Genomic DNA, 16157 nt, shown 5'->3' on the forward strand with positions numbered 1-16157 from the left:
TCCTCCTGTCTCCTTTTCAGCAATTATTGTTTATATCTCCTTTATTTTCAACACCCATTTTTCTAGACTTACCCTTATTATAAATGTATGTTCAAATCTCCCTCACAGAAAATTACTCTGACCCTAAATTTTCCTCTAATTACAGTATAAGACCTTGAGAACTGAAAATTTTCCACTGTGGCCCTTACATGTCCTTATCACTTTCCAATTCTCTCCCGGTTTTCTTTCTAGTTCTGTAAGAACTCTAAAGCTCCTTCCCCAAATTCTCTTTCTCTGTATCTCTCTCCCTTTCTCTCTCAATGTTGATTTTATGTAGAATTGTGCTAATTCTTAACCCTCTTATCACTTTACATTTTCTCCTGTATGATATTATGAGTTCTTTTGGTTCCAACTTCTCATATTTTTTTAATAAATCTCCATCTCCAACCTTGGATCTACTCTGCACTACAGACTCATAAGTCCATTTCTGTACTTGGATGATTCAAAATCATGTCAAACTTAAAATGTCCAAAACTGAAATAATCACCTTGGTACAAGTTACAAAGGAACATTATGAAAAGAGAACCTTAATATACCTGGGAGAGGAAAAGGAAATAGAGATGATGTTTAAGTATATTCTTACAGGAAGAATTATCAGTATCTAGAACTTAAGACAACATTCCTAATTAGAACAAAGTGTGAAAGATATAAAGTAAAATATCAAGGCATGCTCAAAGATTGAGATATGATTATGATTAAAGCATAAGCATAAAGAGAATGAAAAACAGATTGGAAACTACATTGACCTCTTCACTATTCCCCAACTGAGGCACACTCAATCATAGAGTTTTATTCTTGCTGGTCTCCCTTCCTGAAATACTTTCCCTCAATTCCTATGTGAATACTTTTTTCAGATTTTTATTAAAATGTTACCTTCTCTATTAGCCTACCCTTGATCATCTCACTTAAAATTGACATCCCCCCACTGCAGAACTCCCATTTCCATTTCTTCCTCCTTATTTCTCTATGGTGCTTTTTATCAACTACGATACAATACATTTTTTTGTACTCATTTGGTTTATTGACTATCTTGACTACCCTATCTTTCCTTTGGAATTTGAGTTCCACTGTGGCTTAAATTGATTCTCTTTTGTTCACTTCTGAATGCTTATTTGATAGAACAAATAGTCCGTGGGGCACAATAGGTACTCAATAAATATTTGTTGACTGTGAAAAAGAAAGGATTGAAGAATTAGGAACCCAAACAAAACAGAGTACTCGTAATGCTATGCCTTTTGCTTGACTCTGTCTTCACACTTGTTCTCTGAACCTGGGATCTACTCCCCCCTCTTCCCTACCCAGACTGTTTTCAACCAGGTAAACTTGTTTATCCTCTAAAACAGTGTTAGCTGGTATTTATTTTGTGAAACTCAAACTCTCCTCACACACCCACACCCAGATAGTCACAACTACTTCTGTACTTTTATATTTTACACATATATTTATTATTCTACTATTACATTTTATTGTATGCATTTTTTGGTAGAGCTCTCTTTTTTTAAAGATTTTATTTATTTATTTGACAGAGAGAGAGAGCCAGAGAGCACAAGCAGAGGGAATGGCAGAGGGAGAGGGAGAAGCAGGTTCTGCACTGAGCAGGGAGCCTGATGCGGGGCTCGATCCCAGGCCCCTGGGATCATGACCTGAGCTGAAGGCAGATGCTTAACCACCTGAGCCACCCAGGCGCCCCTTGGTATATCTTTCTTTGGTACAAATAAAAAGTTCCTTGAAGACAAGGACTATATTTGGTTGGTTGGGAATTCTGGTGAGAACTAAAAAATCTGTTACTGCCCTCTCCTTCCTACTACATGTTATCTTAGAAGCATTCAGAGAAGGTGACATATGAATTAGATCTTTAAAAACAAATAAATTTAACTAGAAAGAGCGTAAGGAATAACAAAGATACAGTTTTATTCATGAGAGTTAAAAATTACATGACTTTTTTAGTTTACTTATATTTGAAATGGAAAGCATAGATTTTTGAGGATCACGTTAACAGTTACTATGGAAAGAATGGCTATCACTTTTTACCTTAATGCGGTATTAACTTAAAGGTTAATTATGAGAAATATGAAAATTTGCTGATAAAAGCATGGAAAATTATAAATCCACCTGAACAAGTAGAGAATATGTAAAATTCAAATTTGGGGACTCTGAATCTTGCTTGTTTCTGAAGAAAAGGAGATCAGAAATGCCATTCCATTAGTCTTGTTGCCCTTCCTTTGAGTATTCAGTATTCAGAGGAACATGTAGCACAAATATCTCAGTACATACGGAATGCACAAAGCAGTTTAAGAAGAAAGCATTACCTACCACCAGTAAATCTGAGCTTTATGCTGCCATCCAATTATCAAATTAGAAGCAATACTTAAAAGAAAATTTACTTTAACCTTTATATGGACATAATCTTTTTTTTCCAAAAATCTGTACCACTTGACATTGCAATAAAATTGGCTGAAAGCCTGGATTCCTGGTTGTCTACCTGAAGAAAGTTGATATATATTTTTTCAAATATATGTCAATCATGTATACATGACTAGAAACTGCTTACCCTACCTTTTCAGTTTACCTGAATGCCTGAATTTTTTCTATGTTGCTATTGCTGTTACAACTTTATTAGTCACTCTAGCTTAAGTGGGTATTTCTTATACTATCAAGAATTCTTTTGTTGATTAGCAAATTTCCCATAAGAAGGCAAAGAAATAGGACATGGGTCAAGTCAGTTACAAAAGGAAAGAGAGACTACAGTGGTTCATTTGGACTGTAGGCTTGAAAATGATATGAAAGACGAATTTCTCATGTGTTGCACAATTCTTTGGAAAGGATGTTTGCAGAGGTCAACAGGATTGATAGGAAATACAAAGCTGTTGACACAAGGATTACTTCATTCTGGGATGGTCTCTCACTCTGAAAAATATCTGAAAACCCTCCTGTTTAAGTCCTCCCCCCATTTAAAATTCTCTAATGGAGGTGCCTGGGTGACTCAGTCGATTAAGTGTCCAACTCTTGATTTCGGCTCAGGTTATGATCTCAGGGTTCTGGGATCAAGCCCTGTGTGGAGCCCCAAGTGGGGCTCCATGTTCAGCATGGAGTCTGCTTGAGATTCTCTCTCTCCCTCTCTCTCCACCCCTCCCCCATCTCTCTCTCTCTCTCAGATAAATAATTAAATAAATCTTAAAGTAAAATTCTTCAATGGCCTTGAATTACATTTTGAATGTCCAACTTTTTCCATTGTAAGTGATCTGGCTCCTACTACGTCTCTGACCTTATCTCAAATCACTCAGCTCTTCGCTCACTATGCTCCAGCCTTAATTGGCCTTGATTGTGAACCTCGAATGCCAAACTCAGCCTGTTCCTTTTTTTCTAAAAGGCTCTTCTGGCTCTTTTATGATTACATTTCTATGATTTTTCAAGTCTAATCTTACACATTACCTCTCAGAGAACACTTGGTGATGACATGACTGGGCATATTACAGTAGGAACAACTGCTCTTGGGTCATCAGCTGAATCCTGACAACACTGTGAAATTAAACCATAAATTCAATCAGGTGCAACAAAAGAAAACAGAAACTTCCTACCAGTCTCCTGTTTTGCTTTTTTTCATTCCTCCTTCCTCCTTTTGTGATCATGCTACAGTGTATCAGCAACAGTTCTTGCAACATTAAATGCCGATTTGTTTGGATTATTTTCCCAACATTCAATTAGATGCTCAATTCCAAAATGTAGACGTCATCCTCCATTCTTCTCTTTCCCTCACTCACCGATTTAATCTATTAATAATTCCTATTAACCATCCTCAGGTCATATTCTATTGTATCACAGTGCTGCCACTCTGATCAAAGCTACCATTCCCTTTTTCTAAGCTTAGTGCAATAACCTGATCATTGGTCTCCGTCCTTTCATTCCTACCTATTTGTCAAATCACCCACTCTTAAATCAATCATTTAAGAACAGGAATCAGTTTAGATCACTCACCCATCAAATGTTTTATAACGACTTTGCATTATGGTTTGGATGTCCAACTTTTCCATTATCAAGTCTGTCTCCTCCCTACCTCGTTGACCTCATCTCAAACCACCCAGCTCTTTGTTTACTAAGTTCCAGCCACTCTGGCTTGATTCTGTTCCTCAAATGTGCCAAATTCAGTCTGTTGTTCCTTTTTTCTTTTTTCTTTTTTTTCCCTTCCACTCAGACTGCGTCCTCTTACTCCCTGGAAGGAGGAGAAGAACGATCATCAATGGCAATAGACAGTTGTAGAAGCAACACCTAGAGCCAGGTTCACACTGAGGAGAGAACACTGCGCCTCCTCCTCATGGTTTCAGGTACTCTACATTCAGAGAAACTTCTCTAGTAACAAACCATAGACATGATCCCTGAAAGCATAGTCTTTGTTGTTCCTTTTTTCTACAAGTCTTCTCCTGGTTCTTCCTATGATTGGCTTTCTGTGATTTTTCAAGTCTAATCTTAAGTATCACCTCTCACAGAAGACTCCTGTGACAACACTCCTAACCTATATCCCCCAACTCAGATTCTCTATCATATCACACTATTGTTTTTCCTTCAGAGCCCTTGACTGTGAGACATAATATTTGGCATTTAAATGTTTGTCTGTATATCTTTTTCTTCTCTCTATAGAATATAGGCTCCATGAGAACAAGGACGCTGGCTGCCATATTAACTACTATCTTCCCAGTGCTAGAACAGTGCATGGCACATGGTACTGCTCAACAAATACTTTTAAAAAACTAAATAATAATTATGACACGTGACTTTTTTTTTTTTTAATATCCATGGCAGGCCATAAAGGATCAGTGAACACTGTTGGTGAGCACTCACACAGTCCAGACTGATAACTCCCTCTGGATGTACTGTCCTGTAGAGTTGTCCATCTGGACTCTCCAGAGCAGGCTGCTTGGTTTTGTGACTGGGGCAGTTGGTGGGCTCCAGAGAGTTAGCACTCCATTGCTACAGTACATCTAAGAAAAGCTTTCTGACATTTTTATATCAAACAACCTGGTGTTTTATTTACTAGTGGTGTCATTTCCTAATTCCTTCAAATGATTGAAATAGCCTCATAATTTCTGATTATGTACCCAAACTTTCACTCCCCCTATATAGACTAAATTTCCCTAAACTTGGAGTAAAGATAAGCTTTACACCAAAGGGAAGAAAGGAAGATCTAGAAAGCTACTCAATTAAACCACAAATAGACCAGATTAGGCAGCATGATCACAAGATTGAGTCCAGAGATACTAACTCTAATTTATTTCTGTTATAAATTAATGAAAAACATTTCTGAAACATACTAACTTATTCAGAGAAAGACGCATTCCTAGGAGAATAAAATGGTATTGCTATGCTACAAAGAAATGGAAATTTTCAGAATATAAACCTGCTGACTGAGAGGCTTGTCTTGCTAGGACAGTACACATGGAGACTTTGCCGTGTATTTTCTAATATCGTTTCAATTTCAAAACACCTTTATAGGTAAAACTTCACGTATGGAGGATAATAATGATTGCCTGAATGTCAATCCCTTCAAACCTTACCCCTCAAAACGTTAAGAGCAACAAGGAAGGCAAATCAAGCACATGTGACCCAAATCTTCAGCATTGCTAGAAGAGAGAAAATATCAACTTCAAATTACTTGTAAGTAAATAAATAAATACCAAATTCCAGAGTTCTCACTGCTGCTGCCTGCCTGTGTTGTGTCTGAAGGGTAAGAAAAGGGAGGGTAAAAGATTCTTTGTGGGGGGCACCTGGGTGGCTCAGTCGGTTGAGCATCTGCCTTCAGCTCAGATCATGATCTCCAGGTCATGGAATCGAGCCCCGGGTGGGGCTCCCTGCTCAGAGGAGAACCTGCTTCTCCCTCTCCCTCTGCCTGCCACTCTGCCTACTTGTGCTCACTCTCTCTTTATCAAATAAAGAAATAAAATCTTTAAAACAAAAAGATTCCTTGGGGAACAGTACACATATGAGGTGCAGGAAAAGCACCCTAGGAAAAACATAATTCAGCACCAAAATCCAAATAGTGGTCTGAATCTGGAAATTCACATCACTAAGCATCTGGAAGGTACTTGAAAATGAGAAGGTGGTAGACTTAGAGAATTATTGCTGGGAGAGAAAGGTCAATAGAGAAAATTAGTGCCTCTTGGGAAGATGTGTTAGTAAAAAAGGAAAAAAAAAGAGTAAAAAGATGGGGGAGAGAAGTAACAATCTTACAGAAACAAAGGGGACAAAAATAAAACAACTTGGCCAGCTCTACCATCCCAAAAGAAACAATAGTATCCTTTAATTAAACTATGGTTTGACAAACTGAAAGAGGTCAGTCTCAAACCAGGAATCTTGTCCATCAGATGTTCAGAAATAAAAAAAGTCAAATTTCATACACAGCTATTGAAAGAATAAAATACAAACCGAGAATCAAAGATTTCAGTTGAGAAAATTCTCCTCAAACACACACACACACACACACACCCCTAGAGAAAACTGCAACACAGCACTTGAATCAGAATTTTAAATCCTCAAATGCAAATTTAAAGTTGTTTTTTTTTTAAGTAAGAATTAGGGGTGCCTGCGTGGCTCAGGTGGTTAAGCATCTGCCTTTCACTCAGGTCATGATCCCAGGGTCCGGGGATCCAATCCTGCATCTGGCTCCCTGCTTAGCTGGGAGTCTGTTTTTCCCTCTCCCCCCTGTTTGTCTCTTTCTCAAATAAATAAATAAAATCTTTTAACAACAACAACAACAACAAAATAAGAATCAAAAATTTAAAAATTAAGAATAGAAATGGTCCCCAAAATAACAACAACAAAACTCTCATAGGAAGAAAGCAACAAGAGTTTAGTTAGTTCAAAAAAGAAATTTAACAAAGATATAAACCATTTCTTTTTTTTTTTAAGATTTTATTTATTTATTTGACAGAGAGAGACACAGTGAGAAAGGGAACACAAGCAGGGGGAGTAGGAGAGGGAGAAGCAGGCTTCCTGCTGAGCAAGGAGCCCGAGGTGGGGCTCGATCCCAGGACCCTGGGATCATGACCTGAGCCGAAGGCAGACGCTTAACGACTGAGCCACCCAGGCGCACCGATATAAACCATTTCTAAAAAAAGAATAAATTACAAAATGCTCAAGGGATAATAAATCCAAATGAAAATTTAATGAGGGCCATTGAAGGAAGGAAGAAAAACAATCAAGAAAATAAAATGAGATAAAGAAATAAAAATGATTAAAGAGATGGTAAAGAAACAGAAGGCAAGCTAAGAAGGCCCAGCATGCATATAACTAGAGTTTCTGAAGAAAAGCAAAACGATCTAATAGCAGTAATATTTAAAACTGTAATCTAACAAAGCTTTCAAAAAACAGCTAAATTACATACTGAACGGGCCCCTTGTGTATCTTGTAAAGTTGACCCAGAACAATAAATTCTCAAAATCTTAGTAAAACTATCAGTCTTTAGAGACAAAAACAAAATCGTCAGGATTCCTGGACAAAGACATTAAATAATAAAAATTAAAAAATTACACTGGTGCCAGACTTTTCAAGAGCAAGGCCACAGAGTAATAGCATTTCAAAAATCTAAAAAACGTGTGAGCCGATTTTATATCCAATAAGTATCAAGCCTATAAAAATGAACAACTTTGAATGAGAAGCAACTCAAGATACACTGTAACCAAGAGCTCTTCATGAAGCTTCTACTGTAAGATGAACTCAGTGGAAAACAAAAGACAACTGGGAAGCTTCTACAAAAGGACAGAAGATGAGCATTTCATATACTTAATTGTAGAACTAATACAGGGTTAGATGTGGGTTTTGATATATGAGGGAAAATAGTATGTAAACATCATACGTTCTGTGAAAAAAAAATAATGCAACTAGTAAATGGAAGGAGAAAATGGGATTAGAGCATTGGCTGTTGTAAATGTAATGGGTGGGAATCAAAGGACACCATTTACATTTCACGAATGGCAGAGTGAAACATTAAGAAATAAGGTGGGGCGCCTGGGTGGCTCAGTCGTTAAGCGTCTGCCTTCGGCTCAGGTCATGATCCCAGGGTCCTGGGATCGAGCCCCGCATCAGGTTCCCTGCTCGGCGGGAAGCCTGCTTCTCCCTCTCCCACTCCCCCTGCTTGTGTTCCCTCTCTCGCTGTGTCTCTCTCTGTCAAATAAATAAATAAAATCTTTAGGGGCGCCTGGGTGGCTCAGTTGGTTAAGCGACTGCCTTCGGCTCAGGTCATGATCCTGGAGTCCCTGGATCGAGTCCCACATCGGGCTCCCCGCTCAGCAAGGAGCCTGCTTCTCCCTCTGACCCTCTCCCCTCTCATGTGCTCTCTCTCTCTCATTCTCTCTGTCTCAAATAAATAAATAAAATCTTTAAAAAATAAAAATAAAAAATAAATAAATAAATAAATAAAATCTTTTAAAAAAGAAATAAGGTGATTAAAGGCACTATAAAAGGTATACATGAATAGGTATACGTGAATAAAACATAAGACAAAACTCCCTCAATATCAAAAGAAATGTTAAATAAAACAAAGAAGGCTTAATAAATGCAGAAAGAGGTAAATACAGAAAGAGGTGCAGTAAATACAATACGCTAGACACAGTAATTATAAAATAATGTTAAAAAAACAACATATCAAGCATAACAATAAATGTGAACAGGCTTCACTTACACACCAAAGGAAAAGGTTTTCAAATTGGCTCCTAGAGCAAACCCAGCTCTGCCGTGTGCAAGAGACACACTGAAAACAGTAACTCAAAAGTTTGAAACCTAAAGGCACGGGCAAAGACATACTAGGGCAATGGGAACAATAAGGAAGCAGGGCTTGTGTTTCTGATATCAAAGTAAAATTCAAGCCAAAAAACATGAAATGAGAAAAAAAGGGCATTTTAAAAGAAGCCACCACGTTTCACAAAGAGGAAATAAAAGTTATACCTATGCACCAAATAATACTGTAACCATTTATTGAAAACAAACCAGGAGAGATACAAGATGAAATAGTTACATTAAAAATAGGAGATTTTGACACATTATTTTCAGCTCAAGACAAATCAAATTTAAAAATTCAGGCTAGAGAAAATCTAAATAACAAAATGAACAATATAGAGTGTACGGGGATATATCAAACACTACACAGCAATATGGAGAATATGTTTTCTTCTTTAATGCACATAGAATATTCACAAAAAATTAACCATATATTAGGTTACGAAGAAAGCATCAGTAATTTCCATATTAGAAGCAATTACAACAACACTCCGATTGCAATGCAAAACAACTGAAAATTAAAAGAAATTTCACATGGAAATTAAAAACCCTAGTCTATTAAATAAAGTGGAAGAGGAAATACCATCATAAGTTACAAAACCTCTGAAAAAGGAAAGAACTAAAACAATACCTTGTAGAATCTGTGGGGTATATTTAAAATAATGATCAGGGGAAAATTCAGTTTTAGACATCTGTATCAGTGGTCAGAAAACTAATCCCTGGGGCAAACCCAGCTCAATGCCTGTTTTGTATGACCTGCAAAAACAGTCCAGCTTATTTATTTATGTAGGTCTTAGGCCGGCTTTTGCACTTCAACTACAGAGTTGGATAGCTGTGACAGAGATTATATGGCTCACAAAACCTAAAATTTATACCATTTATAAGCCCTTTACAAAAAAAGTTTGCTGCTTTTTACTCCAGAGCAGTAGAAAGATAGATAAAAATTAAATAAATTCCCAACTTAAAAAAGTCATTAAAAGTAAGCCAAAATAAGCACAATGAAGAAAATAATAGAGATAAACACAGAGATTAGTTAGGTAGGGAAAAGAAAATCATCTATTTAATTCAATCAAAATTTTAGGGTGCCTGGGTGGCTTAGTCAGTAAAGTGCCTGCCTTCAGCTCAGGTCCAGCTCCCTGCTCAGCGCGGAGTCTGCTTCTCCCTCTCCCTCTGCCCCTCCCCCGGCTTGTGCTCTCTGCTCTCTTGCTCACTCTCTCTCTTTCTCTCTCTCAAATAAATAAATAAAATCTTAACTAAATTAATTAATTAATTAATTAAATCAACATTTTAATCTTAAAAAAAGTAAAAAAATAGACAAAATGCTAGCTAAATGAATATTTTTTTTAAAAGGGAGAAGAAATAACATGGAAGAAATAACTATTGATACAGAGGGAGAAATCTATATTATATTATGTATGTAATATAAGATAATTAGAAACAAATTTTGCACACCTGCATAAAAAATGGAAGACATAGATAAAATCAATAATTAATAATTCATTAGAAAAATAAAATTTGTCAAAATTGTCTGGTAGACAACAGAATAATTTCTGTAAAAGATACAGTGAAAGATCAAATTAAAAAAAAAAAAACAACCCAAAACAACAAATAGGGAGAAACTGTTTTTTGCAACATATATCAAAGGACAAATGGATACTATACCTAGTATATAAAGAGGCATTTTTTTTATCTAGGTAAAGAAAAAAATCAAAATTCTATAGAAAAAGTGGCAAAAGACATGAATATAGATGAATTCACAAAGAGCATGTGATCCTTAAACACATGAAATGGCATTCAATGTTATTTATAATAAAGGAGATTTAAATTAGAATCTCACTAAGTTACCTTTTCTCACAATAGAGTGATAAAAATTCAAAAGCTTAATAATGCACTCTGCTGGCAAGGCTGTGGGGAAACAGGCACTCTCATACATTGCTGTGGGAATGCAAAATTGTACAACTCTTCTGGAGAATTTGGCAATAGTTAACACAATTATATATGCATTTACATTCTGTACCAGAAATCCCACCTCTATGAAGGTATGTTGGGAACAGTATGAAAATATATGTTGCACATTATTTGTAATGACACAATATTGCAAATTACCTAAATGCCCAAATAGAAGGCTTGGTCTACTAAACTACACCCACAGACTTCATAGTTATAAAAAGAATGAGGAAGACTTCTATGAATAGATATGGGGTGATTTTTAGGATATAGTCATAAAGAAAAGCACAGTGCGTATCAGTATATGATATACTCTGTGTGCGTGTGTGTGTGCTGTGTGGTGTGTGTGTGTGTGTGCTTACTTTTGCAAAAAGAAACAGGAAAGATGCCAGAAAACAATGAAATTTGTTACTGGCAAGGGTATGGGGGCGGGGCAGGAGCCAGAGAAAGGTATATCGCTGAGAGTGATACTGTCTGGTTTACATTTTTGTGTAGTTTGATTTTAGAAACATATTAATGTTCTCCATATTAAAACACTAGCATGAAAGAAAGAAACTAAAACCTTATGCAATCAAAAACAAATGAACCCAAATGAAGTACATAATCATACTGAAGTGGTATAGGGAGACCTAACCCAAGTAACTTTTAAACAGAATACTTGACTATATATCTGCAATCTATTAAAAAAGAAAAAGAAATCAAATTAAATCTTACAGGCATTTTAGTAAATATATTATTCATAACTGTCAATTATTTCTGTTTGTTTTGGTTTTGGTTTTATTGAGGTATAATTGGCATATAGCATTATAATAGTTTCTGGTGTATAATATAATGACTCTATATTTATATACACTGCTAAATGATCACCACAATTAAGTCTAGTTACCATCTGTCACCATAAAAAATGACTTTTTCTTGTGATGAAAACTTATAGAATTTACCCTTTTGGTAACTACCAAGTATGTACTACAATATTACTGACTACAGTCACCATGCTGTACATAATATCACCATGAGTTATTTATTTTATAATTGGAAATTTGTACCTCTTAACCCATTTCACCCATCCCCAAACTTCTTCTCTGCTAGCAACCACTGTTCTGTTCTTTGTATCTATGAGTTTTGTTTTGTTTTGTTTTGTTTGTTTTTTTGATTCCACACATAAGTGAAATCAGACAGTACCTGTCTTTCTTTTTCTGACTTATTAGCATAATTCCATCAAGATCCATCCATGTTGTTAAAAATGGCAAGATTTTATTCTTCATTTAAGGCTGAGTAGTATTCCATTGTATCGATATATATACCACATTTTCTTTATCCATTCATTCATTGATGGTTACTTAAGTTGTTTCTATATCTTGGCTATTGTAAATAATGCATGGGAGTGCATATATCTTTTCAAATTAGAGTTTTGTTTCTTCAGATAAATATCTAGTACTAGAATCACTGGATCATATTATTATTATTTTTTTTTTTAGGAAACTCCATACTGTTTTCCATAGTGGTTGCACCAATTTACATTCCCACCAAGAGTGCATTAAGGTTCCTGTTCCCCCACATCTTTCCCAACGCTTCTCTTTTTTTTTCTTTTTCGATAATAGCCATTCTAATAAGTATGAAGTGATATCTTATTGTGGTTTTGATTTGCATTCCCCTGATGATTAGTGATGTTGAGCATCTTTTCCTGTGCCTGTTGGCCAACTGTACATCTTCTTTGGAACAATGCCTGTTAAGGTGCTCTGCCCATTTTTTGATTGTTTGGTTTTTTGCTTTTGAGTTGCATGCATCCTTTATGTATTTTGGATATTAACCTTTTATTTGATAAATAATTTACAAATATTTTCTTCCATTCAGTAGGTTGCTTTTTCATTTTGTTGATGGTGTCCTTTGCTTAGCAAAAGCTTAGTTTGATGTAGTCTCCTTTGTTTATTTTTGCTTTTGTTGCCTTTGCTTTTGTAGGTAGGTCCAAAAAATCATTGCTGAAACTGAAGCCAAAAAGTTTATCACTTATGTTTTCTTCTAGGAGTTTTATGGCTTCAGGTCATCCAAGTCTTTAATCTACTCTCAGTTAATTTTTGTGTCTGGTGTAAGATGATAGTCTAGTTTCATTCTTTTGCTTGTAGCTGTTCAGTTTTCTCCACACATTTATTGAAATCTGTCCTTTCCCTATTGTATATTCTTGCCTCCTTTGCAATAAATTAACTGATCATATATGTGTGGGTTTATTTCCGGGATCTCTATTCTTTTTTTAAAGATTTTATTTATTTGACAGAGAGAGACACAGCGAGAGAGGGAACACAAGCAGGGGGAATGGGAGAGGGAGAAGCAGACTTCCCGCCGAGCAGGGAGCCCGATGCGGGGCTCGATCCCAGGACCCTGGGACCACGACCCGAGCCGAAGGCAGACGCTTAACGATTGAGTCACCCAGGCGCCCCCCGGGATCTCTGTTCTATTCCATTGATCTACACATCTGTTTTTATGCCGATAGCATATGCTTTGCTTACTATAGCTTTGTGATATAGTTTGAAATCAGGGAGTGTGATGCCTCCGGCTTTGATTTTCTTTCTCAAGATTGCTTTGGTCATTCAGGGTCTTTTGTGGTTCCATACAAATTTTAAGATTGTTAGTACTATTCTATGAAAAATGCCATTGGAATTTTGATAAGGATTGCATTGAATCTGTTATAACTGTATCAATTCTCATCTACATGACATGTATTGTAGGAATGAGCACATGAGACAGTTGGTTAATATTGTTGGGAGGTAGTGTTAATACTGTAAGAGAAGGAAATGCAAATATGGAATGGGGACAGGGCAAAGAATAAGCTTGTGGTATAGCACTGAAATTAGAAATGTCATTATAAATTTATGCTTTCTGTCTTTTGATCCTAGAAGCAATGACACCCCTATGGCAATACAGAACAAGATGTAGCATATAGGAAACAAAGGATCAAACAGAAGAGAGAAATAAACATAGGGGATTTCTAGGGTCAGTGGGAAAGAAGGACAAGGAAGCCAGCTGTGCAATAGGCTAAGGTAGTATTAAGTCTCCCTTGAATTGAGGCAACAGAGGATTCCGGATGCCCTTCCAAAAAAATTTATCCTATAAATATAAAAATATATCCTTTGAATATAATGTATCCATATGCATGTATCATAAATATACACAATATTTATTAATTCCAGAGGCGAAATGTATTCAGCTAAGGAGATGTCATCATAGAACACAATAAGAGCTTCTACTTTGAAAAAATTTTGGTTAAATGGTTTTACAAGAAGGGGAATGAAAGAGTGCAGAAGGTTCAGAAGGAAACATATGAGAAGTCAGTCTTCATCTTTAGATCATTAGATATTTTGAAAATGACATGTAGACAATAGATGTTTTATAGAATAAACATACAACTTACAGTTATAGCAATAATGCGAGAAAAATTAATCAGAAGAGTTAAAAGTTTGGACCGGGAAAACAGAAATTGAGAGTGAGAGGGGAGTAGTGCAGGGGACACTTGCTCATATTTCGTAGTATTAATGACTTTTTTTAAAAGTTTGTATCCCTACAAGGAAATTGTTCATGAAATGGTGACATATTTTAAGAGCTAGGTTGCAGACTATCACAGAATGATCTGATAGTATCATTCTAGAACTATTCTCCTAGAATGATACTCTAGGTCATTCCTCTGTCCTTTTCTCTATTGTGCCCCACATTTTTGTCCACCAACCCCCTTCTTTTGCTACCATTTCATCACTGTGGATCAAGAAGAATCATTGTAGGGGCGCCTGGGTGGCTCAGTTGGTTAAGCAACTGCCTTCAGCTCAGTTCATGATCCTGGAGTCCCAGGGTGGAACCCCGCATTGGGCTCCCTGCTCAGTGGGAAGTCTGCTTCTCCCTCTGACACTCTCCCCTCTCATGCTCTCTCATTCTCTCTCTTTCAAATAAATAAATAAAATCTTTAAAAAAAAAAAAAGAAGAAGTATACTTGTAACTTTGTCCTCTCTCTTCTTGTCCTAGATAAGTAAACACAAATTTCTTGGAGTTATTTAATGCAATAACAGGTGTAAAAAGTCACAGCATGAGAAACACTTTATAAATCTTATGACTTAAAATTGCTACCTTTGGGGTGCCTGGCTGGCTCAGTTGGTAGAGCATGGTACTCTTGATCCTGAGTTCAAAGCCCCACATTGGGTGTGGAGCCCACTTAAAAAAAATGGCTACTCTTGGTCTTAACTGAAATGTAAATGTACATCATCCTGACACTGAGCTTTCACTGATCCTATCTTTGCTTTCTTTTTGAGAGTAAGATCCACTTTTCTTTTTCTTTGCAAGGACAAAAGAAATACAATTTTAGAAATTTGGTTCTCATAAAGTATACTACTTATGCATCCTTTACAAGGAGAAGAAGTACAAAGATGCAAAGGTGGTAAAAAAATGGATTAATAAACATAAGAAAAGGGAAATCAGGGCTAAAACAGAGATTTTTAGGCAGGAAGGAGAGGTAGAGGGATTGGATACATTATTTGTTGGTTATAAACTCTGGACCTTCCCAGGTGAAATCTGAAAGGGAGGGCAAAGAGAGACTGAAGAAAGAGGCAGGTCACTCCAGACTGGTAGGTGGCAGGTTAATAAGCAAGGGAACTTACCTGTAAGGTTTGTCTTGGGCAGCCACAAGACAGACAGATCTCTGCCTCTGCCTGTTAGAATCTTAAAAGTTTATATAGAGGTCTTAACTGGGTTACGCCACATAATTTAGTTGGGATAGTCTCAACAACATATTATTCTCTCAACATTGCGTCCTTGTAGAGCTGGGGTGCAAGGGAACAAGAGCACCTGGCTCTGGGGGTCCCAAACAGACCATTTTCGGCTACTCGCCACTGACAAAATCCAAAGGCAGAGAGACTGGTGGTGGTGAATCAAGAAAGGAATTTATTTCAGTGAGGCCAACACTGGGAAGAGAGTGGACTAATGTCTCAAAGACTGTCTGCAAAGCGCCAAAAATACTTCCAGGTTTATATGAAGAAAATGTAGGACAAAGGTAGGTGGTCACATACCAGTGGGAAATGAAGGTCAAGTTGATCATTGTCCTAGAGTCATGGGATCCTGTGGGCTCAGGGCAGTCCTCATTGCTTCAGGGGTCTTTTTGGTTCCTATCAAGGAATGCTTTGCCCACAAGGTCCTTTGCTTGAGTTAAGAGACAGCTGGAAAGAAGAACTTAATAATTAGAAAGTTTGAGGTCAAAATGGAGGGAGTTTAAGTCCTCTTTTACTTGAAACTGACCCTACTGTGGGAATGGTGAGCAAATTGTACTTTCCAAGGACAGGAAAGGGGGTGAGGAGCCTCTGATTGCCCAAGTCCAGTTTGGTGGTCAACAGGTGGTAACATCCTCTTGATGACCTCCTCCACCCATCACC

The 16157-nt window shown here is 36.8% G+C and overlaps 1 non-coding gene across 1 annotated transcript; it reads right to left on the reverse strand.

Moving 5' to 3' along the window:
* Positions 1-4222: 4222 nt before the first annotated feature.
* On the reverse strand, positions 4223-4428 carry LOC116642662. The gene has a single exon (XR_004301360.1). It is a non-coding gene; the product is annotated as a small nucleolar RNA U3 (small nucleolar RNA).
* Between the last annotated feature and the right edge of the window lie 11729 nt (positions 4429-16157).

The sequence above is a fragment of the Phoca vitulina genome, unplaced genomic scaffold, assembly GCF_004348235.1.
Source record: "Phoca vitulina isolate PV1807 unplaced genomic scaffold, GSC_HSeal_1.0 scaffold23, whole genome shotgun sequence".
NCBI lineage: Eukaryota > Metazoa > Chordata > Mammalia > Carnivora > Phocidae > Phoca > Phoca vitulina.